Below are 21,407 nucleotides of genomic sequence, written 5' to 3' on the forward strand. Positions count from 1 at the left end.
ATTAGCGCGGACGGGCGCAGACGGGCTCGCCTTTGGCGAGCCTTCGGCGCGTCGTTGACGCGCCCGCTGCGCGCACGCGTCTCCATGCAGCTATATCCTGTGCCCCCTCCAACTAGAACGCTAGCTACCAGAGGGGCGGGACCAAATCACTCGGAAGGTCCCAACCAATAGGAGCTGCGTCAGGATTCCCAACAGGAAGAGGCGAAGTCTCCACGACCCTCCCGTAGCCGTGCTCCTCCCCACTGTGTACCGACTGCACTAGGGCAGATGAAGCGAGAATAAAGCAGAGCCGCCCGTAGTGAGCAGATTAAAAGGTACAGGCACTGCGCCAAACAAAAAATACACAACAACTTATTAAAAAAGTGTCTTCTCACGACACCACACCGCCGTACAAAGCAGCAATAACAGATAAAAATGCTCTAGGACAGTAGATGGGCTCCCGGCAGCGTAGTGGCCTCAGGGTTACTTACAATGTAGCGCGCTCACGTCTCCATGCAGCTATATTCTGTGCCTCCTCCAACTAGAATTCTAGCTACCAGAGGGGCGGGACCAAATCACTCGGACGGTCCCAACCAATAGGAGCTGCGTCAGGATTCCCAACAGGAAGAGGCGAAGTCTCCACCAACCCTCCCGTAGCCGTGCTCCTCCCCACTATGTACCGACTGCACTAGGGCAGATGAAGCGAGAATAAAGCAGAGCTGCCCGTAGTGAGCAGATTAAAAGGTACAGGCACTGCGCCAAACAAAAAATACACAACAACTTATTAGAAATGTGCCCTCTCACGACACCACACCGCCGTACAAAGCAGCAATAACAGATAAAAACTCTCTAGGACAGTAGATGGGCTCCCGGCAGCGTAGTGGCCTCAGGGTTACTTACAATGTAGCGCGCTCGCATGTCCATGCAGCTATATCCTGTGCCCCCTCCAACTAGAACGCTAGCTACCAGAGGGGCGGGACCAAATCACTCGGACAGTCCCAACCAATAGGAGCTGCGTCAGGATTCCCAACAGGAAGAGGCGGAGTCTCCACCGACCCTCCCGTAGCCGTGCTCCTCCAAGGCTCAATGGCAGGGCTGGCCTCTAAGGGTCCAAGGCAAGCTTCAGGCAGCAAAGCAATCCATCCTGGTACAGTAGCAGTCTGACAGAGTGCATAGCAGGTCATAGCTGAAGGCTGTCCCCTGATGGTCCTCCCACAGGTTCATTAGTGAACTGAAGAATGGTACAAAGGTCCTATTTTTATTCCCTGGCTCCCTTCCCCTGGAAGGAGGAAGAAACTTTGAAAAAGGTTTTTGAAGTTCTTGGAATTTCTTGACTCCACTACCCTGTCTCCAAGCTGGCTGCAGTGACAATACAGGGTTGTTAGGCCTATTGTGAGGAAACAGGAGACAGCCTATTCAGGTGCAAATTGGGCTGTACTCAGCTCCACTCCCCATTCTGCCAGTTAGGTTCATTGAGGCACAGCTAATCCCAATGTTGTATGACTGTCTGGGAGGAACTCATAAAGTCTAACTCAAAGCTACACCCAGTCATGTGACTCAAGACAGGCTGCAGGCACACAGGGCTAAGGGCAGGAATGCTAAGGGCAGGAAAAGGCCAACTTTCTAAAAGTGTAATTTTCAAGATTATAGTTAAAAATCCGACTTTACCTTTGAAAAGGGTGTATCATTACAATTCTGAAGGTGCCAAACACGACACATGCACCTCCTCTTTATTAGGAATCAGAGCTTATTACATTTAATTAGGCATCCCCAATGTTATCCTAAGGGAGGGATTGGCCTCACTGTAGTGAACAATGAATTTGTGAGTTTTTTACTACCAGGTCATGTAAAACTTAGAAGTACATATCCACACTTTTAACTGTACAGAATCCTGTCCTATGGCCTACCTTAGGGGTAACTTTTATGTAACAAAATGGGATTTTAAGGCATAGCAAGGGGTTTTAAATGGCAAGTTGACATTGCAGTGTGACACTGCATTCAGGCTGCAATAGTAGGCCTTGGACATGTTTTAAGGTGCTACTTAAGTGAGTAAGCAAACCAGTTGACACACCAGTTTGTGGAGAGGTAAGTGCAATGCTTTAGATCTTCTGGCTCTCTGTATCTCCAGATGCACCTGGAGGCATGGAGTTTAAATATGTCCTGGTGCAAATGGCTGCTGCCTAAGTCTAATCAAACTCTTGGAAGATCAGGAGGAAATCTTGCAAGATATGCCAAACCTTTCACAAAAGGATGCTTAAGTCATGCAAAAAATCTTTTTGGTCCATTTTTTCTGTGTATTGCCATGAGATGTTTACTTTTGTTTATGAGCCAGTGCCAATGTTTGCTGCTTGGAGTTGTGTGTATGTGGGCCCCCATCAGTTAATGTTGCAGGCCTTGCTGAATGGCCTACTTTATTGGGATGCATTTGGTGGAATCGCTGTATAAGTCAATCGATATAATCTGCACTGCCAATGTATGGGATCTTTTCTTCAGACTATAGCTGTTTCAGTCTAGTAGGTACAGCAACATGTACTGAATAACCATAGAATCCAACACTGAATGCACCTCATACTACAGGTCAGACCCATTAATACATATTAAAACATTGGAATGTTGGGAGCTCCATTGAAAACAATGGAATGCTCCAGGCTTATAAGGGCTGTTATAAGCCCGGAGCTCCAACATTCCAATGCTTCTTTGTGGCTGTGAACAAAGGCTTCAGGGAGCCTGAGGGGATTTCAATCCCTTCGCGCTCCCTGAAGCCTTCATTTAATTTGTTAGAACATTCTTCCCTCTAATGGCAGAATCTTCTAATAGCCTTATAGCCCTTCGTAGCAGGGCTGTATCGGCTTTTAAAGTCCCGCTACCTTGTTAAAGTCCCTCGCCTTCGGCTCGGGTCTTTAACGCTGCAGCGGGCCTTTAACAGTCGTATAGCCCACTACTGCGGGCTATAAGGCTATATTAACCGTCATGGGAGGGAATCCTATTATTGCCCCAGGTTTTTACCATTGAAGTACAGAATACTGAATGGACATAAGCATAGGGAGTAAGGCTAAACACACTAAGCGTTTATGACTTTGATGACTGAGGCCTTTCAGATATAACACCCTGATAGCCAGTCATTGGGCATAAATGTGACAAGTGGTATCTATTTGACTTGGCAAAAGAGGCTGAGTTTAGTGGAAATATCCACTGATATCATTATGTCTTAAAACCCTGGGTGAAAGATAGATCGGCTTCAAAATCATGGACTGGTAATACTAGGATATGGTGGTGCAGGCAAAGAAATACGAACACCTTTGGGTCTTGCCTTGTATGCTATGCCACCATACATTCTATTGTACTAAATTGGATTGTGGACCATAGCAGGAGTCACTGCTTACAATAGGCTGTAATTTGGCGTATGTTCTTAAATGATCCTCTCCAATGAGATTACGAAATCATAGTTTTCGTTCTCACATTCAAATTCATTCAAAATATTTTGGGGCAGGGCATCTGTCTTACTCTTCTCTAGGCCTAGTTAGAATGATATCACAAATTTGAACTTGTGGAAGCGGACTGATCTTTACAACAGTCTATCCATTAAGGCTGTGGCTGAGATGAGAAAGACTGAGATTGTATGATTGATGAATAACATTACTGACCAGCAATAGGTCAACAAGTAATGGTATCAGTCCTCAAAGACTGTTATTGCAGGATAACTTCTTGTCAAATAATGTGTAATTTTGTTTGGCTTACTTTTATTTCTGCGAAGATTTAGTCACTCAATGATGTTTGCAAGTGTCCCAGTGTTGCTAGGACAAAATTGACCCCTTTGAATAGGTGGAGGTGGCTGCTTCAACGAAAAACTGTTGGGTTGTGGCTGTATTCTGTAGAACTGGCATAGAAGTGAACTACTTTTTATTACCTGGAAGGCTTCTTCTAATTTATCCACTTAAAGGATGCCCCTTCCTTTAGTAGAAAAGTGGTGGATGTTATTAAGGGTGGGGGGATAATTTATTGAGAAAAGCAAAATCTATCCTTTTATAAGTCACCCTTCATACCAGAAATTGGTTTGAAAAGCCAATGAAGTCTGGCCAGCAGCCTGACTGAAAGATACGGTGCATTTTGCGCTTGAACTCGCCTGCTTATGGGCTGTCCGCACCTGCTTAGACCACACAACGTATTCAAGAAAGGCACTGGACACCCATTGCTATATTTATTGGCTGTCAACAGACAATCAGAGAGGCTGAAATGCAGGGACATACTCTGATAAATTGCAAGTGTGTTCCATTTTTCTGCAGTTATTTTACGCTTCTGCAAACACTCGAAAATAACAATGGGAATTGTTACCAGAAGCGCTGTCAAACAGGCATAATAATTAGAAAATTGCCATCATTTTAATGACAACTATTCAGAAAATTCCACTCTTCTGCCACTATGAATGATAGCTGCATCAAAGGCAGGAAAGCCCCAAGCATCAGCTGGCCATCCATCAACTTTCAACTACACACTGTTGATCTAACCATTCCAGATATTCAAGCCTTTTTTCTGGTGACTTTGTGGTGCCATGGAGAAACAGAGAAGCAATGGTGCTTCGTTGATCATACAGTTGACAAAAGTCCACTCCGGACAGTCTTTTGGAAGGTTAAATGGGCAAGGCCTAAAGGTATGTATTATTCACAAGTGACACACTTAGGGGATTTTATATTTCCAATCCCAACTTAAGATCTATTGCGTAGTACCCTAAATTCATACTGGCACACTAAGGTGGATGGTTTTTAAAAAGGAAGGAGAAGGGGGATGGGGGCAGATCTAGCTTAAACGCAAGATGGCTGCCTTTTGAGGAGGCTCTGCCTGTCAGAACATTTATTCAGCAATTATCCATGTCTGGAGGCAACATCAGGATGAGCGTGGAACAGCATAAACCCCGGAGGACAACTTTGGGCTGCCGAGCTACAATGCCAGACATGTTGTGGCCTATCTCTGGTCATGGTGGATGACGGATGCCGTTGGTGATGCTGATGCAGCTCAGAGGTGGCTTTACACCGCACCTCAGATCGTGACCCCCTTGGGACAAAGGAGATTGCCACAGAGAAATCTGGATGCATAGCAGCCCAGTTACTGAGTGCTTTGTGAAGTTTTTTGGGCCAGCAGGGTTGTAGGAGATCTATGAGCTGAGGCGTCGGACGGACGCGGCGCAGGCTGGCCTGCCTTGCCTGTTCTCTCCCCTTGTGCCGCAGGCCTTATCTCCTCTTGGCTTGTCCCTGATACTTTGGTGCCCTCTACACCTGGTGGATACCCTGGACAGCATGCATTTTGCTCAGGACAGTAGCCGGAAAGGCACTAGAATGGCCTGGCCTTCGCTTGCCATACTGGACTTCGCGGCCCCTCCAAGACCAGGGGCTCGCACACTGCAAGGCCCAGACTGGAACTGATGGTTCTGCAGCTAGACCTACCGCTGCCCTGACCATGCCCCTTGGGACCCCAGGGTGTGGTAGCACCCGCTGCATATGCTCCATCCAGGGTGGGGGGCTCCAGTGCTCCATTCTTTATGACTAATATCACTTGAATTGTAAGACACCCATTTACCATGTGGTGCGACCTGGAGAGCCACTGTGGGCAGAGGTGATAGAGTAAAGGGGGTATCCTGACTTCAGTGAAGAATTGCTGGTAGAATATACTCTATACATTGAGCTGGTGGGCCCCTGTTGACTGTAGTTTCGGCTGGAGTGCACTACTGCCTTCATTTTGGGCACCTGATCTTGTTGGCTGCCACCTGTCTGCTCGTGCCCCTCATGGTGACTTTCTGGGGTGAGGTGGGACTCTCCGATGGTGGCCCTGTGGTTGTAAAGAGATATTACCTTCCGGGCCCAGATAGATGTTTGTGGCCCTTCCAGGTTAAACCAAACTATACTCTCCTACATATCCTGTCTTGCGAATTCTGATTGTGTTGGTGGCTGGCCTAAATCATTATCTGTGGAGGGAAATGTGAGCCAAGCGTTATGGTGAGGGAGAGGGGTAAGCCACTGGCTGAGCTGCTACGTAAACCCTGGGCAAGTGACTATGGGGTTGACCATCAAAAACTGCATGTTGGAAATGAGGCAGTTCAACGCACCATGGTTGATTTTAATGCTAATTTATACTTCACCGCCCAACCCTCCCCTTGACTTAACTTCTTACTTAGACTCAGTGCAGCTCCTATGGCAAGATCAGGGGCAATGCCTTTTTCAGAATGAGCCCTTTACAGGAGAGGAAATTGTTCAGGTTATTGCGGGTTTGCCCAGAGATAATTCCTCCGGCCTTGGCGGCCTTATGGCAGCCTTTTATAAAGAGTTTATGCCCCTGCTGACCCATCTCCTTGATATGTTGGAGGAGTCCATGCAAACGGGTGTCCTCCCTACATTCCTGCTGCAGGCCCTTATTGTGGCCATCCTGAAGCCTGACAAAGACCCAAAATGTTGAAAGTCTTATAGACCTCTCTCTATGATAAATATTAACAATAAAAATGTAGCAAACCATATCACCTCACCGCTCCTGCCTCTTCTCCCTCCTATGATCCACCCAGATCAATTACATCTTTTGCCTTGACAGTCCACAGCCCACATTCTATGTACTTTCTTTGCCCTTCTCTAGACACTAGACCCGAACCTTCAGGCTGATGCTGCGTTTCTTGACACATCCAAGGCTTTCGACTCGCTCTAATGGCCCTATCAGTTGTGCCTACTTGGGCGTCTCTCTGTGGGTCACAAATTCATACATTTAATTAGTTTTGTCTATACCCCACGTGTTGCACATCTGCGAATCAATGGCATGATTTCTCCTCCTTCCCTATTGCCCGTGACACACACCAGTGGTGCCCACAGTCCCCTGTTCTCTTTGCAATTGCGATGGAGCTGCTTGCGGCACAACTGCAAGAGCATTTCACACCATGGCCTTGCCTTCCAACCTAGAGAGATCATTGTCTCAATGTACGCGGATGACATTACTCTATATATCCGGAACCCATCCTAAAACTTGGACTCACTCCTCTGGGAGTTCATTCGATTCAGTGGTATGGGGGGCATTACCATCAATTAGACATGTAAATTATAGTTCTGCTTACTGATCCTTCCCCAATCTTCACACCTAATTTCACTCTGATGTGGGACACTGATTCCATTTATTATCTGGGAATATGGCTTAACTGTAAAACAGAGGAGTTGGGGTGAGACAATTATTGCAGGTTGATTTTGTGGCTTGAAGACTGGGGGCCTGTATGGTCAAAACTCCTGCTGTCCCTGACCGGTAGATTGGCAATTGCTAAAATGGTAGTCCTCCCCACATTTCTTTATCTCTTTACTAACTTACACCGTCCTCTCACAACCTGTTTCAGCAGGAAACTTCAGTCCCTCCATGTTTTGCTAGCCTGGGCTGGTAAGTATCCTCTCGTTCATTGGAGATTCTCACGCTTCCTTTCGAGCAGGGCTACCTTGGAGCATCTGACATGGTGATTTACTTTCTTAGCGCACAGGCACACATTGTGCATTTCTGGGTACACCCCATTCAATTTCAGTGCCACATGGCTCCTGAAGCGGACCACCTAGTTCTGCGGCCACTTCATTCCATACTCTATGGCCCTCCCATAGGGTGTAGTGCAAGGTGGACACCATGGCATCCACAGGATGGGCGTGGGGTGAGCTGCAGAAAAGAGCATGCCCACCTCATTTTTATGCCCCATCTGTTTTGATTCTGGGACATCCATTGCTCCTTGTGGCTCGGAGGCTGGAATGTGGGCGCTTCTCTGCCAATTAAAACTTACCTGCTTTGTAAGTATGGCCTAATTTGAGAATTAGCGTTCTGCGAATTCACGCGAAAGCGAATTCGCGGTCCGCAAAATCCACGAATTTGTGCAAACTTGCGATTTTTTTTATTTTGGCGTGTTCGCGGGGTTTTTTTTCAGCGCGGCTACCGCAAACTTACCCATGCGGTCGTTTTTGGGCGCGACCATCTTGTTCGCCGGAGGAAAACAACTCAGCAAACTCAGAATCAAGGTAAGTCACTGCAGCGCGCGCGAGATTGTATTTTTGAAGCGCGAACAAGCAAAAAAAATTTGCGAACTTGCGAATTACGGATTGTTTGGCAATTTCGCGCGATTTGCGGAACACAAATTTGCCAAAAATCCGCAAATTTCGCGAGCGGGACGAATTTTCAGCCCATGCTTACTCCTTTGCGATAGTATACCCTGATAACACCTTTGTTACTTATCATCATATTTTTCAGGATGGCTCAATGACCCTTTTGGATGCTGTGACCTATTATCAACTCTGAGTGTCTTTCTGTGACCTTCATGATAACTTCCCACTAGCCCCTCCTGCGTTTACAGTATGTGGGGAAATGCTCACTAACCCCTCACAGCGTAGACTGACCACACGCATTTATACTATTATGCAGAGAACGGAGCTGATCAGAGTCACCTCTGCTCGACAGCATTAGTTGGAGGACATTAATGTGGTGATCAGTGAGGAACAGTGGTCATTCTGCTGTACTCAATCTAGGGCCCTAGATCTGAGTTACAGGCTGTGGTTGATCCACTTCAAGTTCTTACACAGGATTTGCTACACACCAGTGCACCTACAGTGAACGGGTCTAGTGGAGGACATGCACTGCTTGTGCTGTGCCATATACAAACTTCTTGCATCTGGTGTGGGAGTGTCCCAAGATCTGTGACTTCTGGGCAGTGGTCTTTAGGGATATTGCTAGCGTTATGGGCCAGGCCCCAGTCAACATGTCCCTTTTTGCCCTACCAGGCTTTGTAAAGGAGACCCCCCAGAGGCCCACTGACTAATGGCAATGCTGCTGGCGAAGTATAGAGTGGTGATGTATTGGGGCAGAAGACGAGTCCCCAGAAGGAGCAGCTGGTTGCCTGATGTGGCCCTCTTTCAGGAGCTGCTGGAGGCATACTGGGAGCGGATGCCTGTTCAATCCTGCCCTCAGGACATTTGGGTCCCCATGTCAAGCTATCTCAGATTGATTGATGGCTCTCTGGGCAATGGACCGGGTTGGTAAAGCCACCTCCCCTCAGACTGTGTATTCACTTCCCTCTCTCATAATGGTGTCTTGCCTATATTGATTTTGTTACAAAACATATTACAAATTGCATCTTTAGGCCGGTGCATTCCATAATCATTCTGTTATCACCATTTTACAAAAATTCAGTAGGAGACAGGGTAGTTGAGAAGTGGGTAGGAAGGAGGCTTAGCTTCCCAGTAATTCCGGGATGGGTGATGCCAATTGATATTTGACGATGCCCCCCGGACTGAAACCCTGAACATTATACACACCACAGAGCCGGATCAACATGGCCCATGCCTGGTGGAACTTTGATGGAACTTTCGATGGACCATTGACGATTCCCCCTGGGGTGGATACCAAAACTGTTTGTACTCACCTCGGTGCATGAGCAACCTTGGCCGATGCCCGGGGGAGCTGTCATATGCATCTATAGAGGAGTCTGGCCCTGGTTTCACCCCGTTGGCCGTCACCTACCCAGCCACTCATCTGACATTGTTTTCCTTGTTTCAACGTTGTGCTTCCTTCCCTCCCCCTCCTCCTCCCTGAGTGAATCTTTCATTTAATTGATGTAACTATTTAACCTGTAACTCGCTGATCCTCATGTAAAGTGCTCTGATACCTCCAGGTCTAGCCAGCGCTATATAAAACTTCTCAAATAAATAAAAAAAAGGAAGGGAAGTAAAGCGAAGAGGGGGTTGTAAGGCATCAGGGGGAGGGTAGCCATAGAGTAATCAATAACAGTGCCACTCAGAGAGATACACCCCATGCAAGCTGATGAAATCTGAAATAAGTACACCTAATAGCTCCATTAGTGAAGGCAGTCTGTCATCCATTCAATATTTCATCCATCATTCAGTCTATCCCCATTCCATCCTTCCATCCATACATCCGCTCAGTCATATCCAAAGGTCAAATGCACATGGAGGAGTCAGAAGATGGCACTTCTGGGCTGTGGATCCCTGATAACGTGGTCCTTCTCAGTGTCACACCGCTGCTGCTAGAGATGAAGGGCAGCCTGACTGTGAATCAATAATAAAACAGACTCTCTTATGCAACTCATGGTTGACATGAAAGAGCGCATAGACTGACAACATAACAGACTTGACATGGCTAAAAGGCGGCTCCCTGATATCAAGGATAATGATGCTCATCAGGCAAAGATGCAAAGTGAATTGGAATCAAAACTGTACCAGATAAAGGCAAAGAACGAGAACGCAGAAGCATGCTCACAGAGACGTAACCTGCACAGGGAAACGACCTCTACAACTAAGCCGTTTCCACGAAATCCTTTACCACGCATTCTTTACAACGCATGCGTGGTTACAACGAGAGGCTTTACCACGCATACCTTTCCACGAAATACGTAGTAAAGGCATGTGTGGTAAATGAAAAGAAAAAAAAGGGGGGTTTTGGGGCGTCTCCCCCATAAAAAATAAATAAAGCGTTGGGATAAAAAGGGGGGATGGGGGGGTCTCCCCCCCCCCCAAAAAAAAACTAACCTGAAGAGCCGAAGCTGAAGACGAAGCTGAAGAAATCAACGTCGTTAGAGAGGAAATGGAAAGTAACTTCCGCTTCCTCTCAACGACGTACGACCGACGTAACCAAAGAAGAAGGAGAGAAGGCGAGTTAAAAGGTAAGGGGCATTTTAGTAAAAAAAATATATATATATTAAGGGTTAAGGGCAGGGGTAAATATAAGGAGTGGAGGCAGGGGGCATTTAAGGGGAGAGTTATAACCTTTATCAAGAGTATGCCCTCACCATGCATACATTTACAACGAAAAACGTTGTAAATGTATGCGTGGTAAAGGAATATTCGAGGTAAAGGTTATGCGTGGAAAACGAATTCCGTTGTAACGGCATGCGTTGCAACGGAATTCGTTGTAACGTCATACATTCACCTGCACATTGTTGGCATCCCTGAATCCGTCATTATAGCACATAGAAAGGACAACCTACTTGTCTCAATTTTTGGGCGCGAGCTCCTCTCGCAGGTGTTTGTGGAAGCGAGGGCGCACTGCTCACTTGCCCCAAGACCGATTCCCAGCGCTGCCCCATATCCAATCATTGGTAAGCTGTTCAGCTACAATGACACAGACAACATTTATTGACTGGCCCAGAAAGAGGCGACGTACAACATGAGCGTTCTGCTTTTTCACTTTATTCTGACTTCACTCAGGAGGTTTAAACTGCCAGGCAACTTTTATTCCCACTTAGAAGACTCTGTGTGATCTTGGTCTTCCATACACCAAGCTATATATATCCTGCTTGTCTCTGTGTTCTATGGAAAGGCAAGCCACATATGTTCAGATCCCCCGACGATGCAAATGCCTTTCTCAAACACCTCCCTCGTTGCACGCATGGCAGCTCTAGACTACACAGCAAGTCACAAACTGGATAGTTCGGGGTGACTTTAGAGAGAGCGTACTCAGTCCAACACTGAGAGTAGGATGATATCAGAACTTCGCCCAACACCCTTGAATTTGTATCCAAGGACTCGAACAACAACGTATGGTAATCTAGCTCCTGGTATTTTGAGGCCATAGCCAAACTACACCTTTCGGTTACATCGTGGTCCCTAAGAGCACCACAGACTTCTGCTCCTAAGGTCAAAAGGGAGATTTGATCAGCATGGCACCGCAACACAATTTTGAATGTTTGGTTCCTCTGGCATAACCCCAAAGTTTTGAATAATTGCTGAAAAGCTTACAGACTGTTAACCTTTCTCTTCATTTTCTTTTTTGATGTGTTGTATGGGGTCTATCATCCAGGTGTTGGGGCTTGATATAGGTAGGGGTCTGGGGGTATTCAGAACATCAGAGAAGCACACAACACAATGTACGATGCCTGACGTTGCAAGCCACTGGTCAACACTAGCCATGGACATGACGCTAGGCACACCTACACCGAAAGTCAGAAGTTTCCACGCATAATGCTAGACTCCTTACATGGAAAAAAACTCAGAGGGAACTCCAGAAATGCCCAACTCACCCTCGCTACCTCTCCAGTCATCGTGTAGATGGTGCCCTCATCCAGGAGATACTTGTGGCCAACTCACCCCTCTATGCCTCTATACCTCCTAGACTTGCAAATGGGAGGACTTATGCTTTAAGGACTTTGAAGCCAGTCTGTTTAAACTCTCACTTTCCCCTAACTTTACCCTTTCAGGGACCCTAATCTATCGCCCGCCGGGATCGGCAGGGCCATGGGCAGCTGCACTTCCAGACCTCATTGCCCCCTTATTTTTGGAAGCCACTCATTTTATGATTTTAGGTGATCTTAACTTACATTTATGGAAGCCACTTGCACTATTAGCTCCACTCGCATTGCTGATTTGGCTGCAATGAATGTTTCTCTACACAACTCAGGCCCACCCACAAGGCAGGACACTTATTAGACCCCATTTTCTTCCAACTTAACAACTGTCTCGTGCCAGACTGCCATTCCCATTCCTTGGTCTGACCATTTTCTGGTGGAATTTAAGGTTAAACATGAAATGTGTCATGCTAATTCCTCTATCCACCCGGAGAAAAAGGAATTGGAGAAATTGGAAAAAGTTAGATGTTGACTGTTTGAACCTCCATCTTAATAACACCATGCCTGTTACCTCTATGAGGGCCATATGTATCAAGCAAATTCGCATTCGCAAACGCCAAAAATAGCAGAATTTCGGCGTTTGCGAATGCGAATTTGCCAAATGGTATGTATTAAGGAAAATCTGGTGCAAAACAAGGAATCGCAAAATTTGTGATTCCTTATTTTGAAATTGCATTTAAGGAATCTCAAATTTGGCGATTCCTTGAATGCAATGTATGAAGCAAAAAAAAAAGCAAATTACCACCAACTTCAAGTTGGTGGTAATTTGCAAATTCCTTGAAAAATGCACATTTTTGCGTTTTTCAAAGTGCCATGTGACGCACATACATGCCCTTAGGGCATGTATGTGCGCCACATGTGCACCCATGCTTATTTCAGGGGTGCAACAGGGTGTCCTTTGGACACCCCTGCACCCTTGAAATTATTCTCAATTTGCGATTCTCAAATTGCGATTCGCAAATTGAGAATAACTTCCCATTTATTCCTATGGGCCTCCTGGCCCATAGAAATGAATGGGAAAGTATTCCTTAATTGCGATTCGCAATTTGCTCATCGCAATTAAGGAATACTAAGAATTCGCAAAACAATTGCAAATTTGTACATACATCCCTATTTGCGATTCTGAAATAGCGATTTCTAAAAAATCGCGAATCAGGTTGATGATACATATGGCCCTAACTCATGTAAATTATGCTGATATTATTCATAACTGGCTGACATCATCGATTGACGCATGACTCCCGCTGTCAAATAAGAAGTTGAATCACCATCGCTCTCCTGCCCCCTGGTTTTCCGAAAAACTTAAGATAGAAAAAACTAAATGTAAAATTTTAGAAAGATGTTGGAGGAAAACTTATGAGCCGGCAGCCAAATCCACGTATAAATTGGCATCATGTACTGTGCAATGCTGCTCGGGCTGAGCATGCTAATCACACCATTCTACTGTCACAAAATTTCCCTAAAGTTTTGTTTAAAGTAATGAGGGAATTATCAGGCGCTGCTTGTCAATCTGAGCTTCCGGGACTTGACTCAAAGCACTGTGACGACCTGGCTGAATTTTTTGTTGATAAAATCGATAAAATGTATTCTGAATTTCATAATATTACTACAAATGAAGATTTGCAACCTAAAAATTCTGCCCCACAATATGATGGCGCCTCCTTGGCTCTGTCGCCGGAAGACTTACAGGATAAACGAGGCAACCTGCTCAATGAATGGACGCCTCTCGACATTTCTTCCTTTTGTAGTATTTTAACTAGCATTAAATCTCGTTCTCCTAAGGATCCGGTTCCCTCTTCCTTGCTGCAAGAACTGGACCACCCTATACTTAGTATTATTATGGAACTCCTCAACGCATTGTTACGTGAAGCGAGGGTTCCAGCGGCCTGGAAACATGCTATGGTCCTTCCCTAAAATAGGCTAACTCTGATCCAGAGGTCTTATCAAACTTCCGTCCTATCTCCCTAGGAGACTAGCCAAGTTTGCTGAGGTGCTGCGGGGGAAACAAGTGGACACCATCTTCCCACCTACCCGCACAGGAGATCGCTGCCGGCACCTGGGACCCTACGCTGTCTGTCTCCCCTGCCACCGCTGCCTGTGACACCGCGCGGACGGCGAGGGAGGGAGACTACAGCTCCCAGGTTGCAGTGCGGTAAAACCGCCCACTCTCGCGCCCGGAGGCGCTCAAAGGGAAGAGGCCCCTCCCGCTTCGCTGGACGCGCCGGGCTAAGCCCGGGCAAAGGGCGGGCCGTCTGTGGCCGTCAGGGGCCAGAAGAGGCCGGGCCGGGACATCCCCCTGACATCTACAATGGGCAAAAGGAAGCAGGTATGTCGTGGGGATGATGAAGAGAAAAAAGCAAAATACCCCAGAAAATCAGAATCAATAATTTCGTACTCAACATCAGCGGTGGGGGTTCTGACTAAAGGAGTAGATCATAGTCGGGCTATACCTCTGGTACCGAACATTGTTATAACAAAATCCCACCATGAAGCAGATCTACAGCAAGCTGTATTACCATCCCTTTCGAATACATTCGAGCATCAGAAGGGAATAACGCATGGCGTTCCCCTACATAAGTCACAGAGAAAGCGTAAGACACTTAAAACAGTTGGCAGGAGAAAAAACCCATGGCAGAGTCTATCACAACTGATCAACATTTTAAGGAAGAAATTGGGAAAATCGTAGAGGATTTGTTTACTACACGACTGGAACCTGCACTTGTGAACATTGCTAAAGATATCGTGGACACACTTAACACCTGCGTAGCTGGGTTATTATCTAAATGTGAGAAAATTGACTTGTTCCTCAAACAGCACACAAGGGCTAAGGGGAGTTCCACTCAGCCCCAACTCTCAGCTGTAAATAGCCCCATGGTTGATGTTGTGAATATGGATCATATACTCAGTATACCCAGTAGGGCTAGTAGCCCTGTCAGGACTGTAGGCATTGTTGAGCAGGCACCTAAGAAGAATGGGGCGGGGAGTTTTAAGTCTGTAGCAAGTATTGGGAGTAGCCAGGTACAAGAGAGCTCTAGGCACTTCCAACAGTATGGACTAAATCTGGACTTGCCCCCGGAGGCTGCCCCCTTGGTGGCCGTCTTTACCGAGGTACCACCGGTAAGGAGGGGTACCAACGAAACAACCCACGACCTTATGAACCAGGCTAGGCAGTGGTGTCTACAGTTCAGCACGGGTGGAGATGACATCACACGCACTGTGATAATGGCAAGGAGGGTCTCTTGGGTCGGGCGTTGTCCAAAAAACATCCCGGGGGATTGCGTGGTGGTAAATTTCAACAATCGGGCCTGCGCAGAAAGATTATTCTGGGACGCTTCAGACCTTGATAAAAAGGGTATTAGACCACTCCCCCTGGGTTTTTTTTATCCCCCAGTAAGGCCACACAGATTTCATAAGCCATCTAGCTGGGAATACCCTCCCCTCAACAATAACCCTACGTTATTAGTTCAGGCTACAGAAAGACCACAGTTGAGGCTAACACAGGGGCGGCCATGCGGGGTAGCAACTGCACCTACAATTATAGTACCTGTTTCCCCATCACATTCTCAAGTTAGGGGGGAGTTAGGACTTTTCAATCGTTTTTCTTCTCTGTCCCAGATGGAGTCGAACGATTGACTGCTTACCGGTACTTTAGGGCAGGGGGTAGAGGCAGTTTCCACAAGCCACATAGTAATAAACCATACAGCTCCATGTAAACTTTTGAGCTGGAACGTGGCAGGTATCAGAACTAAAAGCTTAGACCCCATATGGCTGAAGTTTATAAGGCAGTTTGACATCCTCGCTTTTCAGGAAACCTGGGACGCCGTTTCTAGTTTTATTTTGGACGGTTACCATAGTTTTACTATCCCTGCGGTCACAGGAACCGTAGGGAGGCCAAAGGGGGGCTTGCTTTTTCTTATTTCGTTAAACCTTGCTGGCACTTTTATAAAACTCAATGCAGAGTCTGGTAATATTTTAATAGTTGAATAGACCGTCTCTGATCAGAAATATTTGTTAATAAACTTCTATAATGCCATGGAAGGCTCACATCAGAAGGAGCATTTTAGATCAATTCTTGTCAGTCTATAAGCTTAATCAGACCTCTGTACCAGAGGTGATACTTATGGGAAATTTTAACATACATCCCTGTCCTTGGGATTGCTATGGAGGTGAACATGTTGGGTCATTGAGTGGCCTAGTAAACAGGGTGAAGCTCTTGAGGAACTCCTTTCCAATCTGAATCTTTTCAAACCGGTTAAGGAAGAAGGGAGTGAGAGGGTCCCCACCTTCATAGGACGGGGAGCAAAGTCGGTTATCGACTATATTTTTGCATCCCCTTTAGTTTTGACCAAGACCCTGGCGTATAGAGATGTCGACTTTCAGTGATCACAACCCGATCTTTCTGGAAGCCGAGATGGGAGGTACGTTAGACACCAATCAATCGGGGGGGGGGGCTCCGCAGAATTTATCTACCAAAGACCAAGGCAGACGGATCAAATGGGACACCGTAGTCCCCGAGGCCTTTTTTGAGGACCTAGCTATTAAAGCCGAGGCTAACCTCGCCATCTGCCTGGATTGCACCGCCTCGGGCGCGGATACCATAACAGCCTATGTAGAAGTTTGGAAGGTAATTGATAAGAATCTACAGGTGTTTGGTAGACCGCATACAAGGAAGGCCCATAAGTGGTTCGATAACTCCTGTTCGAGGGCACATGGTGCTCTACTAGAGGCCCTCAAGAAGAGCCCGAGGGACAGGGTCCTAGTTGCTTCCCTTCGCAAGGAATACAAACTTGCTATTAGTGCGCGTAAACATAAATTAAAAGAGGAGGCTTGGGACAACCTCCAATCTATTGATGTACTAAGGGATAGTAAGAAGTTCTGGTCCACCATAAACCAGCCGTTTTTCTCCGAACATGAGAACTTAGACTCAGACTGTGTAATTCCCAATGCCAGTTGGCTCGAGCATTTTAGGGTCATATATGATAAAGAGCACAAGGAATTACCATCAGCTTGTGTCATAACTGCTCGGACCACTAATTCTGTTACATTCAAACTGGCCGAGGTAGAATGGGCTATTAGAGATGCTTCCAAACATAAGGCTCCAGGCCCCGATGGGGTACCTGCGGACCTTTATATTATGTATCCAAACTTCTGGGCCAAGATCCTTACCAACGTGTTTAATGCGTCATCTTCAGTAGGTTTCCCACCTTCTTGGGCCTCATCGATCATAGTTCCCATTTTTAAAAAAGGGAATAGAGGGGACCCCGCCTGTTATAGGCCAATCTCCCTGTTAGACTCTGCTGTTAAAATCTTGGGCAGAGTCATCTTACAGAAACTGGGAGATTGCTTGTCGGGCAGGGAGGTGCTCTCTAATCTCCAGTATGGTTTTAGAGAACACAGAAGTACCATGGACCAATGCTTAAATTTACATCTTTTGATTAGCAAATATACGATAGCAAAAGATGGCCTTTTATACCTGGGTTTCATGGACTTATCATCAGCGTTCGATTTGGTAAATCGGTCAGAATTATGGCGAATTCTGCGTGAAATAGGTATAGAGGCACCATTAGTTAATTTTCTTAGTGATCTCCACCAGGACCTCTCTGCCGCTGTTAGGGTCACGCAGGAGGGCCGGTGCACCGGTCAATTTAGCTCCAGACGGGGGGTCAGACAGGGCTGCATTCTGGCCCCTCTTCTTTTTACGATCTAGATTAATGCCCTCGAAGAATCCCTGGCCGAGGCTAGTGCGGATATTCCGCGTATCGGGGGATCGGGTATCCCGGTCCTCCTGTACGCTGATGACGCGGTTTTAATCACACGCACAGGTATGGGCCTACAGAGGCTGCTGGATCACTTCGGTAGCTTCATGGAGTCCCTTGACCTCAAAGTCAATAGTAATAAATCACACGTAATGGTGGCGGGGTCTCGTAGGAAGAATACTAAGGTTAAAACCTTTACCTGTTTGGGCGCAGAAGTAACGAGGGTCCCAGTGTTCACCTATTTGGGAGTGCTCTTTGTCGAAAAGGGTAACAGGGGCCCCCAGCAGAAGCAGAAGTGTAATGTTGTTGCAAGATCTACAACAGCCCTTCTTAGCTTCTCCAAGAGGCTGGGAGCAAGGCCCATGGAGGCTATGCTCAAAATGTACAAATCCAAGTGCTGTGGGATTGCCTCCTATAGTGCAGCCATATGGGGTTACGCACCTTTGGGTAAGATACGTGGTTGAAAAAAGGCTTCTTAGATCGCTGTTAGCAGTACCACAGTCGTCTCCGACATTTTCCGTACACTCCGAATTAGGCTTGGGCTACATTACAGACCATCTAAAAGTGGCCCCAGTGATTTGTTGGGCAAAGACGTGGCTTAATGAGGAGATTTCCCTGAATCACCGAATCCTAAAAGATTGTTTAGCCCTCGAGAAGGTAGATAGAATCCCATGGCTGGTGTACGTTAGAGCGGCGTGCGTCAGACTGGGACGACCCGAATTATATACATCCCCTGAGGGAATTAAGAAAGAGGATTTGGGGTGGATTAAACACAATTTCCGGATTCTGTTGGAGGCGGAAAGGGAGGAGATGGAGCTTAGAAAACCAGGTGTGAGAAGTATTTATCTTCTACAGACTTCCCCATTTATTGAACCTTATCTTAAAATCGTCACTAACCCATTTCATCGCTTTTTGTTGATTAGATTTAGGTTTAATATAATCCATCTCACTTTGGGTACATTCCCGCAATGAAGGAAACCAGAGGATACCGCACCATGCTCCTACGATAGCTTCTCTACACAAGACACACTCCATCTCATTATGTTTTGTGAGCACTTTTCCAAGGCGCGTAAAAAATTTCGAAACCCTATATTAAGAGAAGCAGGATTAAGGCCTGCACTCCTACATTTGCAAATGCCGAGTAGTGTGCGTGTCATCTTCAGTGTAGCAAGATTTTTGGTGGCCGCAGCCATGGTAAATAATAAAAGACTTATTTGCTTGTAACAGCTTAGTAGGTTGCAGAGGGGGCATATGGGTTTTTAAACCCAAAGAAATTTAAAGATGCAGTTTATATTGTAGATATGCTACTCTTAACTTTTAATATGAGCTAAACTTTTTTATACATTGGCCTTTTGATTGCTCAATTGAAGTACTGTAAATATTGTACATATATGACCGATAACAAACAAATGCCTATTTATTTTTTTAACTATTCTTATGTATGGAGGATGTATGTATTGTCTCTTTTATGATTTTAATTAATCAAAATAAAGATTTTTTGACTGACTGACTGACTGACTATCTCCCTACTTCCAATTTTTTTTAAAAATTCTGGAAAAACACATTAATCTTCAGCTGACGTAGTTTGTTGACTCACAGAACATTTTACACCCTTCTCAATCTGAATTCAGAGTAGGCTTTTCTACGGAATCCACACTATTGGGAGTCATTGAGACTATTCGCCATTATGTCGAAAAAGGAGACACTGTGGCACTCATTTTATTGGACTTGAGTGCTGCGTTCGACACTTTATCCCATACGACTCTTTTACAAATTCTACAGTCGAGGGGCATTGTCGGCCCAGCACTCAAGTGGTTGACCAGCTTTTTGTCTAACAGGACCTTTCAGGTCTTTTCCTCGATTGCCAATTCTTAGATCCATGTCTCCCTTATGGAGTCCCTCAGGGCTCCATACTCAGCCCACTGCTTTTCCACATCTATGTCAGCCCCCTGGCTACGATAGCAGAGGAAGCGGGGCTGACAATATATTCATATGCAGATGAGACCCAGCTTATTTTCTCTCTATCTTCCAAAGAGACTTCGAAGGGATAATCTCTCCAGATGGGGCTAAAAAAGATAGCTGACTGGATGCACACAAACAAATGAAAAGTAAATGGTGGGAAAACAGAACTCCTTATTTTTGGTGGAAACACAACTCTCTGGAGACCCTCCCTTCACAATCGGCTCGCAACATCGGTATAATCATCGATGACCAGCTGTCTATGAAGCAGCAAGTGCTTAAGGTTGCCTCTACCTTTTTTACTATTTTAAAATGGCTCAGGAAAATTCTCTGGATGCTTCCATCCTCCATGCAAAAAAACATCATCCGGGCCCTGATCCTGTCCAGACTAGATTACGGAGACGTGCTATATCTGGGCGCAAGTAAGGAAGTGCTTCGTAAGCTCTTTTGCCTATCTTGCTCCTTCCCTGTGGAGCTCACTCCCGTTTCACTTGCGTCATGAAACGAATTACCACAAATCTCGTAAAGATTTAATAACGTCTTTTTAATCATTAGAGCTTTTGGCCCTTTTTCTCATAGTTTGTGTCCGTAGGCGCCAGGAAACCTCCGGGTAGCTGTGCGCCTTATAAATTAAAAAAATGTAAATAATAATAAGAATATGCTTTTGCTAATAGGTGGTGCCCACACAGATATTTCTCCTCTGAGGGTACATTCCTGTCTTTGCCTGCCTTTGCGCCAATATAGGATACCTTACAAGGTGGTGCAAGGGGACCTCCACTGCAGCAATATTGTTTTTGTGCAGGAAGGAGAACGTTCTTGCACAATAACAATCCTACAAGGTGTTTTCCTCTTTCTGTGTGTGCTGCAGAATACCATACACATCGAAAGAGGAAAAACTTGGACTAGGAGAAATGACCATATTTCTCCTCATTACACTTTACCTCGGGAGGCGTACAGATTTGCGCTTCCCAAGTTTTAGAATGAGTATGCAAATGTGAAGCAGCATCAAATTTCATGGGTGTTTCTTGGGAAAATCACTACTATGGCCATCGAACACCCCGCCCCCCCCCCGGGTGCAGAGTGGGACAATGCGGCAGTTTCTGCTGTCATGCCTTACTCATGATCTATGAAGCCACTCAGAACCACACAAGGTCACTTTGCATGGCTTCATAAACCTTTAGGAGAGCCCTGCATCACGCACGAACCCCTTTACGTGGAGTGCAAAAGTGACGCAGTGCTTTCATAAATAAGCCCCCTAGAGAGTTGTGTGTGGAGCAGGAGGTAAGATTTTTAGGAAAATAAGAAGCAGTCAGGTGAAAGGGCGAATGTGAAATCCCAGCGAAATGCTAGCTAGAATGATCCGCCCTTCATGGAATTCTTCCGAGATTATTAAAATTCAGCCCCAACCTGGACTCAAGCACTATAGGCCGGCTGAGATACTGCAGGACTTCAGGCACTTTATACAGAGCTTTGCAAAGCCAAAACATGTCACACAGCATTGTAAATTAGAGATTGTCTTGAGAAAGCCACAATAGTATTGCTTGAACAACATTAGTGAGAACCTTTTTACAGCCCTGTAACTATTT

At 46.0% G+C, this 21,407-nt stretch overlaps 1 pseudogene across 2 annotated transcripts in view; it reads left to right on the forward strand.

The window, feature by feature from the left end:
- Positions 1-21,407, forward strand: part of LOC144768027 (epidermal differentiation-specific protein pseudogene) — a 171,530-nt pseudogene that overhangs the window by 138,588 nt on the left and 11,535 nt on the right. Inside the window, exon 4 of one of the 2 annotated variants that reach the window (XR_013598418.1) lies at positions 2,014-2,064. The exons of the other annotated variant lie outside the window; for it this stretch is intronic. The product of XR_013598418.1 is annotated as an epidermal differentiation-specific protein pseudogene, transcript variant X1 (transcript). The remainder of the gene's footprint in view (positions 1-2,013; positions 2,065-21,407) is intronic. 2 annotated transcript variants of the gene reach the window in all.

Source organism: Lissotriton helveticus, chromosome 7 (assembly GCF_964261635.1).
Source record: "Lissotriton helveticus chromosome 7, aLisHel1.1, whole genome shotgun sequence".
In the NCBI taxonomy this organism is placed as follows: domain Eukaryota; kingdom Metazoa; phylum Chordata; class Amphibia; order Caudata; family Salamandridae; genus Lissotriton; species Lissotriton helveticus.